Here is a 10,624-nt window from a genome sequence, read left to right as displayed (position 1 = left end):
GTTATTTTTAAAAAAATATTTACAAAATTTTAAAACATTAGTAAAATTTATAAAATTTTAAATAAAATTTAAAAAGTTCAAAAATAAAAATTATTTTAATGTTTAAGTTTAAAATGAATTTGGACATGTGGTTATCCGATTCAGTCTCATTCAAATTCATTTTAAATGTTCTTTTATAAAGTGTATAAAGTTTTAAAAAATATTAAAATTTATTTTTCTTTAAAAACATGAGATATGTCTCAATTTTTAAGTCTACGGGTACCTTTTCGGAAATATAAATAAATCAAAAGATAAAATAAATAAATAAATAAAATTTAAAAATTTTAAGTTAAACTACACTCATGGCCACTCTAAAATCAACAAAACCACAAAATCATAGTCTATTTGTCTTTATATAGGCTTCTTAGATTTCAAGGTTCAAGAATCAAGATAAATATTTGCAAAGATATGTTCAGGCAACAAAACATGGATTGTTGCAACAAGTATTTGAGTTGAGGAAGCATTGGAAGATCAAGTTTATTTGTAGATGGAACTATACCGTAAGGTCAATTGTCCAACATGCCAAGAACCATATGAGGTTTGCTTCACATGCCTAGAATTTCTCTTTTCAATCCTCAGTTGCAAAGGGATTGAGCAAGTGTAAACAATCAAAAATGTCTTTAAGGATTGTCATGTACTTGAATTGTTGATCGCTCCACGGTGTGCGTGCACTAAAGTAGATAAATGATGCAAACAAGTATAGAGTGATGCGGTATATAGGTAAGAAAATGATTGAAACAGAGGAGAAATTGTATTCTCCTGATGGGTAGAAAGAGTAAAGTAGGTACGACTTAGCATGCTTTGCTTATCTCGAAAGTAAATAAGATTATAATTGAATCTGTGAATCATTTTTGAATGATAAATAACTACAAGGGACAGAAATACACAATTTAAATAACAAAAAAGAAGAAGAAAAAATGGGGTCTATTGATTTTCAAATAGTTAGTTTCACTAATAAGATACGAAAACTTACTTCGCATTTGGAATTGCACAAAAAAGATTATTTATCTTAGAGAGGTCTACGTAAAATTTTAGGAAAACGTCAACGACTGTTGTCTTATTTATTAAAGACAAACAAAATACATTATAAAGAATTAATTGGTGAGTTGGATATTCAGGAATAAAAAACCGTTAATTTGCAAATTTTAAATTAGTCGATTTATTAGATTTTCATTTTGATGTACTTGTTTTCATTTTCAACAATTCATGTAAGAATGAATTGAGGAAAAACTTATGAATCTATTAGCTACAGAAAATACCTTATGATAGTCAATATGGGACGTCACCATCCATCAATGCATGGTGTTCTTCATCTCATCGTTACTCCAGATGGTGAAGATGTTGACTGTGAACCAATATTAGGTTATTTGCACAAAGGAATGGGAAAAATTGCGAAAAATCAAACAATTATACAATATTTGCCTTATGTAACGCGTTGGGATTAGTTAGTCACTATGTTCACAGAAGTAATAACCCTAAATGGATCAAAAAAATTAGGGAGTATTCAAGTCCCTAAAAAGGCCAGCTATATTAGAGTAATTATGTTAGAGTTGAGCTGTATAGCTTCTCATCTATTATGGTTTGGACCTTTTATGGCTCGGTGCACAGGCCAGTTTTTTATATTTAGAGAAATATAATAAGTATATGATCTATTAGAAGCTGCCACTGGTATGGGAATGATGCATAATTATTTTCATATCGGAGGTGTGGTGACCGATTTACCTTTCGGTTGGATAGATAAATGTTTGGATTTCTATGATTATTTTTTAATAGAAATTGTTGAATATAAAAAACTTATTATGCGAAATCCTTTTTTTTAGAACAAGTTGAAGGGATAGGCATTATTGGTGGAGAAGAAGAAATAAATTGGAGTTTATCTAGCCCAATCCTACAAGCATCTAGAATCAAATGGGATTTTCAGAAAGTTTATCATTATGACTGTTACGACAAATTTGATTTGGAAATCCAGTGGCAAAAAAGAAGATTCATTAGCTCGTTATTTAGTCTGAGTCAGTGAAATGAAGGAATCTATAAAAAATAATTCAACAGGCCCTGGAAAGAATTTCGGGTGGTCCCTATGAGAATTTAGAAATTCGATGCTTTGATCGAGAAAGGGATTTAGAATGGAATGATTTTGAATATCGATTCATTAGTAAAAAAACCTTCTCGCACATTTGAATTATTGAGACAAGAACTTAATGCGAGAATGGAAGCCCCAAAGGGAGAATTAGGAATTTTTCTAATAAGGGATCAAAGCGGTTTTCCATGGAGATGGAAAATTCGCTCGTTGAGTTTTATCAATTTGCAAATTATTCCTCATTTATTTAAAAGAATGAAATTGGTTGATATTATGACGATACTAGGTAGCATAAATATCATTATGGGAGAATTAGATCATTGAAATGATAATTTATACGACAGAAGTAGAAGATATCAATTCCTTTTACACATTAGAATCTTTAAAAGAGGTCTATGGGATCATATAGATGTTGATCCCTATTTTGACTCTTGTATTGGGAATCACAATAGGTGTACTAGTAATTGTATGGTTAGAAAGAGAAATATCTACAGTAATCCAACAACGTATTGGGCCTGAATAGACCGGTCCTTGGGGAATTCTTCAAGTGCTAGCTGGTGGAATAAAACTGCTTTTCAAAAAGAATATTTGCAATACCCCGAAAATTACTACAGTAAGAAAGTAAGATAATATCCTTGATATAGTAAAATAAGGAAATAAAGTGACAAAAAGGGTAATTTTGAGTTATGTCAACATTGGGAAGTATATTATGACATACTAATTCAAGAAATGATTAAATCGCAAAAATGAGAAAAATTTTGTTGCCCAAGAGTAAATACTCAAAATTTGAGGGGTTAAAGTGTAAATATGAAAAAGTTGAAGGACCAACAGTGCAAATATTTTAAGGGTGGAATAATCTAGAAACTAAGGAAAATGGATGAATTGGGACCAAATTGAATAGGTGAAGAATTATGAGGGACTAACTCGTAATTTTACCAAATTAAGTGATGACTCAAGGATGAAATTTTAAAAGATCATAAAGGGAAAAATGGTCAATTAGAAGAAAGGGAAATCTAGAAGATAATGATGATGTTGGAGATATTTTAGATTAATTAAATAAATAAATATTAGTTTATTAATATTTTATTTTGATTTTTAAATGATATTTTATTATTTTATTATTATTCTATTTAGTATATATATGGAAGAAAAGATGAAGAGTCATCATCTTCTTCCCATGCATCCAACGTATGAAGAGAAAAGAAAGAAAGAAACTTTCTTTTTGTTACAATTTGGTCCTTTCATCAAATACTCACCATTTTCACTTAGAAATCAAAAGAATTTCCATATCCATCAAGAGAGAAAGATAACAAGGAGACTATGGGGAGCTAGAACATCAAGTTAGATTCAAGAAAGAGAAGCTGGAGGAGAGAGAAAATCAAGTTAAAGGATGAAACTAATAGGACAAGGTAAGAACATCAAGATTTCAATATATTTTTAAGTTTGATATTATGGAAAAAGCATCGAAATGATGTTATAGTAGAGTTTTCTTAAATAAGGTCTTATGTTCTTGATATATTAGTGAATGGAAATAAGAGAAAGTGATGGGAAATATTATAGAGAAAAGGAATAAGGGAGTTTTAAACTTAGTAATCAACATCTTGCATTAAAATAGTTTTGGACAGCAGCAGTAGTCTAACTTTGAAAATTAACCAAAAATTGTGGGAATCAAATTAGAAGATGAATGAAATATTAAATTAAATATTAATGAGTCTAGTTTCTCGTAGAAGAAACGGTGTAAGCAATGGAGTTGTAAATCATGAGATATAATAAATTTTGTGAGACAAGGTTACAATGAATTCAGGTTCCCCTGTTCTGACATTGGAAAATCATTAAAGATTGTATAAAAATGATTAGGGGCTTAAATTTATATTTTTAAATTATTAATGAGTCTATTTTTAATAGAAACAAACATGAACATCATCCAAATCTCGTATGAGGAGAAAATTAATTTTTAGTGAAGAAGGGTCGAAACTGTGAGACAACAGAACATGAATGACTTTAAAGAATAAACTATACTTATTGGCTAAACCATAAATTCTGAAAATTTTATGGTAAGAAGATATGTGAGTCTAGTTTCACAAAAATTGAGTGGATCTTAATTCAGAGTTCCGCAGCTCAAGATATAAATAATTTAGTGACCATGACTATTCAACTAGCATGAGTTTTCATCAAAAATGGCTAATTTGCATGTTTTAAGTTCAGGGACTAAATTGAATAAAAGTAAAATTTTAAAGGTAATTTTGTAAAAATGTCAAAAGTGACCAAATTGCAAGAAATGAATTGCTTTATTATCTAAATTAATAAATTGAATGAAATATTAATTTAGATTAAGATTGAGTGGAAATTCGAGAAAATAGAAAATTACCAAAATGTCCCTGAATTATGGTATTTCTGCAATTTAGCCTGGTAAGTTCGTATGAATTATATTTTGTATAATTTTAATTAAAGTGAATGTTATTTGGTGATGAATATTATATAAATATGTGTTTTATTATTGGAATTGAAATATTATTGGTAATATGTATAATTATTAGATGCATTGAAATGATTATCGGAAGCTCGATTGGGTTGGAAGCTTGTCGGAGATATATCACACTATCCATTGGTGCTATCAGTAATTTTGGATGATTTGATTCTGGTTATAATGGCGTGTATAAGTTAAACTGGCCAACGTTAGCTCATTAATGTTTTGATTTTGATTGGTTATAAATATGAATGCTTGATGAAATGAAATGTCTGTAAATTAATTTGTAAACTCCGGTAATACTCTATAACCCTATTCTGGTGATGGGTACGGGTTAAGGGTGTTACAATATTCTTCCATCTAGAGGCAATACTTGTTTATTTAGTATTGGACTTGCTATACTAGTCATATCAATTTTTATTTTGCCTATTCTTTTCATTCTAAAAAATAAGTTGAATGAATTGAATAAATATATTCGTTTTTTACTATCCTTCAGTTCAGGTTGATAAACTAAATTAGATAGTTATATATGTGAGAAAGAAAGAAGCTTATAAATTCACAGTAAATTAAACAAAAAAAATTGAATCCCATTTTCTATTCACAAGAGTTAAGTGGAAGAAGTTTCTACCTCAAGACAGGTTGATTAGTCAATCTAGCTTGAAACGGGCTCAAAAAATCAATCGTATAGAGTTTTCACTATCCTTTGCATGGATTCTATACATGTATTACTAAAAAAACAAGGGATTGAATAAAAGACGAGTGGATGGTTAGGAACACCAAAATACATAAAGAATTGGTAATGGAGATTATGTAAATTATATAAAAAAAAGACTTCTGGATAACATAAAAAGAACACTAATTGGGGATTTAAATTCGCAGAAATGACTAGGCAGTACTCCCCATGATTTCAAAATTATTTTTATTTTCTTTTTATTTTTGCATAATAAATATTAAGTTGCAATTATGAATAAAATTGAGAAACCTTGCACATTATTTTTAAATTATTAGAAAAATAAGAAGTGTGGTAACGTGAATGTGCATGTCTAGGATCGACTCTGTAAAGGAAATACTTGGTATTTAAACAGTCAAATTTGACTCTCCTCCCTTTCCTGGGACCCTACCTGGTGCACAGTTCACATTTACGTCTTTGATTTTTCCCATTCTATTATGTGGTTTAAACAATGAGGACATTGTTTCTCTTTAGTGGAGGGACCAGGAATTAAATTTTTTTCTGAAAATTTTTGACGAAAATTATTATTTTTTCCATCAAGTTATGTTTATGGAAAATATTGCTCAAATATTTAAGTTTTGCTTAAGTATGTTATATTAAGTATATATAAAATTCTATTATTTCAATTATGTTAATGTTAGCTTAATTATGAAAAAAATGTCGAACATAGTCATTGTGTATAAGGGCTATGATGAAATTTTTTAATTCCTTAGAAAAACTAAGAATGCATGAAAGTTTAAGCATTTACAATTGGCTTAGTCATTTCCTTGAGGCAAAATCCTAGGAGGCATGGTAATTTTAAAATGATTTAGGTAAATTTTTTTTAGGCCGTTTGAGTCTTTCAAGCCAACTATAGTAACTAATTATCCATTTAAACACTACTTTAAGTTATATGGCCTGATTTTTTTTTCTGAACCTTACGTTAATAAGTCATCCCTTCCTTAATATTTATCTCTATTTATCTCAAATTTTAGACTTAGGTCATCTAGAATGATTTTTATGATTAAGTTTGGGAGAGTTAGAGAGAAATACTGGAATGCTCAAGAACAAAATATTGAGTTGTATGCTCAATAAGGCATCTGTGATTGTTTAAACAAATTCGTTGTTGAAAACAAAATATGTACAAAGAGAATTTGTACTCAAACTCAAAAGAATTTAGTGTATTGGGGATAGTTGTATTCGAAAGGTCCAAGGTAAGTTGAGTATAAGGTTTTAGCCTAAAAACGATCTATCTTTTTCCTACATTTACCCAAGCCACGTTACAACCATATTAAAGACCTATTGATTTAGATTTCTATGTCAACTACATTAGTGGAGAGGAATTATTGAGCTCAACATGTGAATGCATAATTAAACTTTAGGATTGCTATTTAGTTTAATCGGGGGAAAATAAAAACAGATTGGAAAGTTCTAAGTACATATTTTCTAAGAGAAGGCATTTAGTATATATTTTTGTTAGCGTATTAATATTTGAACATAATTGAGTGATATATGTACTCAAGTTCCATGTTTACAAAATTTTTATTTTAAAGCATATTTCAAAAACACATAACTATAAGAAAGATTGATTTTGTTTGAAGGGATTTTTGCAAAAGTGACTCCTTGAATTCTAATGTAAGTTAGCATATATCATCACTCGAGACGAAAAATGAATTAAGTTTGGGACTGTGACAACTCTGAATGTATAAACATTTACAACACTTTCTTACATATTTTTACCAATTTGATGCAATTTGGTGCAATAGAATAAAATTCAATCTCAAAGCTCACCTATTTGACGCTCAATGTTGTAGCATTCCTACAACACAGGCCATGCAGACATGGGTTGATAACCAGTCAGCATGGGATGCCCCAAAATTAGTTGTTTGGACTTTCAAAACCTCCTTGACCGAACTTTCAAATGGGTCACTGAAGTGGACAAGTTTGATGCAAAGTTTGAAGCCCAAACCGTCCACTAAGAGAGGAAGGAGCCCAAAACTAACCATGGAGTGTAACACCCCTAACCCGTCTCCGTTACCAGATTAGGGTTATGGTGTATTACAACACACAATGAATCTCAATACATCATAAAAACCAATTAAAATTAATTTAGATACTATTTATTCATAACCAATCATCATTCATGATAGTCATAAAAAATGAGCATTAAATCGAGTGTATAGAACTTAAAAATTAATTTGGAAACAATTCAGGACTAATCTGAAATAAAACATAAAAATGTAGAAAAAAATTGAAAACAGAGGTCACACAGCCGTGTTACAAAGCCCAAGAAGTGTGGCTCAGGGGCATGGTCACGTGGCCAGACTGTGTACAATTCGAAAATAGGGTCACATGACTGTGTCGCTAGGTCGTTTAACAACCTATGACCGTGTGGGAAAAACCTACACCAAAATCAAATAGACCACACGGTCGTGTTATACAACCGTGTAGAGCACATGACTATGTGGCAGATCGTGTCACAGACCATGTGTGCGTAAATTCACCTTCAAACACAAGTCAATTCACTTACCAAAACTTAGGTTTCAAGCCATGCATTATTCAACATTCAAGCCTATTCAAATTATGACAAAACATGTCAAAAGTATACCATTTCACCATCAACCTATGTGCCTAACCAATATGCCTTCATTAGCACCACAATTCAAACATAAATATCAACCATTTAAACCTAAAAAAATTAGCTTTCCATGCTTATATATTCACCAAATCAACAGATATCACCAAATGCCAAAATCATTACTTGAATTTCATCATTTAACCTATCATGTATGTACCAATTCAACAATCCAAAAATACATTATATTTCAAACATGCTTTTATGCTATCAAATACCAAACCACCAAAATACCATAAAGGATTTACATCAAAACCCATATTACATATTTCAAATGGCTCAAACATAACCAAATGATCATAACATACATATACCAAAGCCTTATTTACATGCCAGTTATAACCAGACCAAAGTGGATAATTAGTTACCAAATAGTGTGATCTCTAAAAGTAATCAAATCGACAGCTCGTATTCGATGATCTACAAGGAAGAAAAAACAAATCAAGGTAAGCTTAATTAAAGCTTAGTCAGTTCGTATTAAATTTAAAATTTAACTTATCGTAAAAGGTTGGAACATAAATATTTCTCAACTAAATGCCATAACAAGGTCAAAAGTTCATTATTATCCTATAGATATCACAAGTGTCAAGGTTAGTGAGTTCATATAAACATGACATGAAATTTTCTTATTATGTCATAGAATACTACAAGTGAACACAATTAAAACTTAATTCAACCATCACCTATTCATTTAACCACTCAAATTTCATTTCAAATATCCATATCCTGTCACATCCCAAAATTGGGCCTAGAAGTTTCGAGGGTAAATTAGGAATTTTGGCTCGAAGTGGGTTCAAAAATCTTGAATTATGGTAGCTCGAAATTATTTTCGACTATAGCTTTCAGAAAATTAAATCAATTTTTGAAAATGATGTACAAAATACCCTTAATTTTGAATAGAGGACTATTTTGTAAAAGGGATTAAATTAAGAGTAGTTTTAAAGCAAATAAACCAAGTTTTAAAATCAACCAATTTTCCCCTTTTAAACCTATTTTTGACATGAATGAAAAAAAAAAAGAAACCCCTTCATCTCTTTTCTTTGTGACATCCATTAGAGAAGAAAACCCCAAAATTTCATCTTTCAATTTTTTTCTCTATTACTCCAATATCTTGTTTTCTATTATCCTTGAAATATAAAAACCCCTTTGAATTCAAAGAAAGACACCAAGAACACCATTAACTCCATTAATTTTTCTTCAAGTGAGTTTTTTCAGTTTTTTAATCAAACTTTCATTTCTCCTTCAACTAAGATAATGCTTCATTATTAGTTTTTAATGATATCTAGTCTTTTAAATTGAGTTTTTATCTATTCAATCAAAAGTTTTGAATAAATGCTGAAATTTGGATCATTAATTGTGAAATTCGGGATTTTGTATAAGATCGATGTTTCAAAGTGTTTTTCAACTCATTTTGATGAGATTAAAAGGTTTTTAAACTCTGATTAAAGTTTCGTTAAAAGTTTTTGAGGTTTTGTTAAGTTTTCATGAAAGATGACCATTGTACGTCAAAATTTTGAACCAAGTTTTTGAGTAGTTTAGAGTGGTTTGAAGGTTGATAATCATTCTTAGGTAAGTAATTAGATGATTGGAATTGATTTTAGATAATGAGAATGAGTAGAGATTAATATATTTGTGTTTCGAGGTTGCTAGTCAAAAATTTCAATTCCAAGAGGAACTAGCTTAGGCATGCATTTTTGGTTGATTTGGGTGTCTCTATGGCTAACTATTAATTGTGTTATTTTTTGATTTACTTTGGTGAAGATTTGAAACTATTGGAGCCTTCTACGAGTAAGGCGAAAGGAAATGAATAGTTAGTTAAAGCTTTCGGCAACTAGGTGAAAGCGCGAACAGTGAGTGTTTTGAATCGCTGCTAGTAGACATGATTCATAGTGTTAATTAGGAGCTTAGGAGTAGCTTAAATCCCTACTCTAAGGTTCGAGTGTAACTTTTCTTATACCATTCATTTAATTTGTAAAGTATGTGATTGTGTGATGTGGATTGAGTATTAAGTTGTGATAATGTGACATGTGATATATATTGTGATAGCCCTTGTGAATCTGTTAGTTGAGGGCATATTAAACATGCCGAATGACAGTGATGATGTTGTGTTAGTGATAAAAATGTGTAGTGAAAATGTGCAGAAAATGGTAAGTATGTGTTGAATTATGGAATGTGATGCTAATATGACATGTAAAGTAAGTGAATATTGGTATGTGTTATGTGATAATCTGATTTTTAATGCACGCCTATGTGGGCGGATATGTGATGGCTCAATGAGCTTAGTTGTGGCATTTAAAGTGCAAATAAATGTGAATCTGATAAGCATGCATTGTGAACAAATTTATGATATGAATTGATGATTATGAACATAGATTATGTGCATTAATATAGTAATTAAATTTGTGTATTTGCTGATATTTTGGTCTTGTGATCTCTTAAAACTGTTAGATATAGTTGACATACCATAGAATTGTGAGTACTCACCCTTGCGTTTTGTGATTTAGGCACTGAGGCCCCTGAGATAGATTGAGGGATAAGGGAATGTCGAGCAAAGTTCCATTCACCGAGATATGTTGGTGTGTTGGAGAGTGTTTAGATTTATGCTACACTTATGGGTTATGTTAGACTTTTTGAGTCATTGGTGTGATAGAACCTATGTATCCAATGTGTGGTGATAGAGCTCACTTTTATGTTTCA

The 10,624-nt window shown here is 30.4% G+C and overlaps 1 pseudogene; it reads left to right on the top strand.

Moving 5' to 3' along the window:
* The first annotated feature begins 746 nt into the window (after positions 1-746).
* On the top strand, positions 747-2,440 carry LOC128043027 (NAD(P)H-quinone oxidoreductase subunit H, chloroplastic-like; annotated as a pseudogene).
* Positions 2,441-10,624: the final 8,184 nt, after the last annotated feature.

The sequence above is a fragment of the Gossypium raimondii genome, chromosome 8 (genome assembly GCF_025698545.1).
Source record: "Gossypium raimondii isolate GPD5lz chromosome 8, ASM2569854v1, whole genome shotgun sequence".
Classification (NCBI taxonomy): domain Eukaryota; kingdom Viridiplantae; phylum Streptophyta; class Magnoliopsida; order Malvales; family Malvaceae; genus Gossypium; species Gossypium raimondii.
This window is presented reverse-complemented; position numbering and strand designations above follow the sequence as displayed.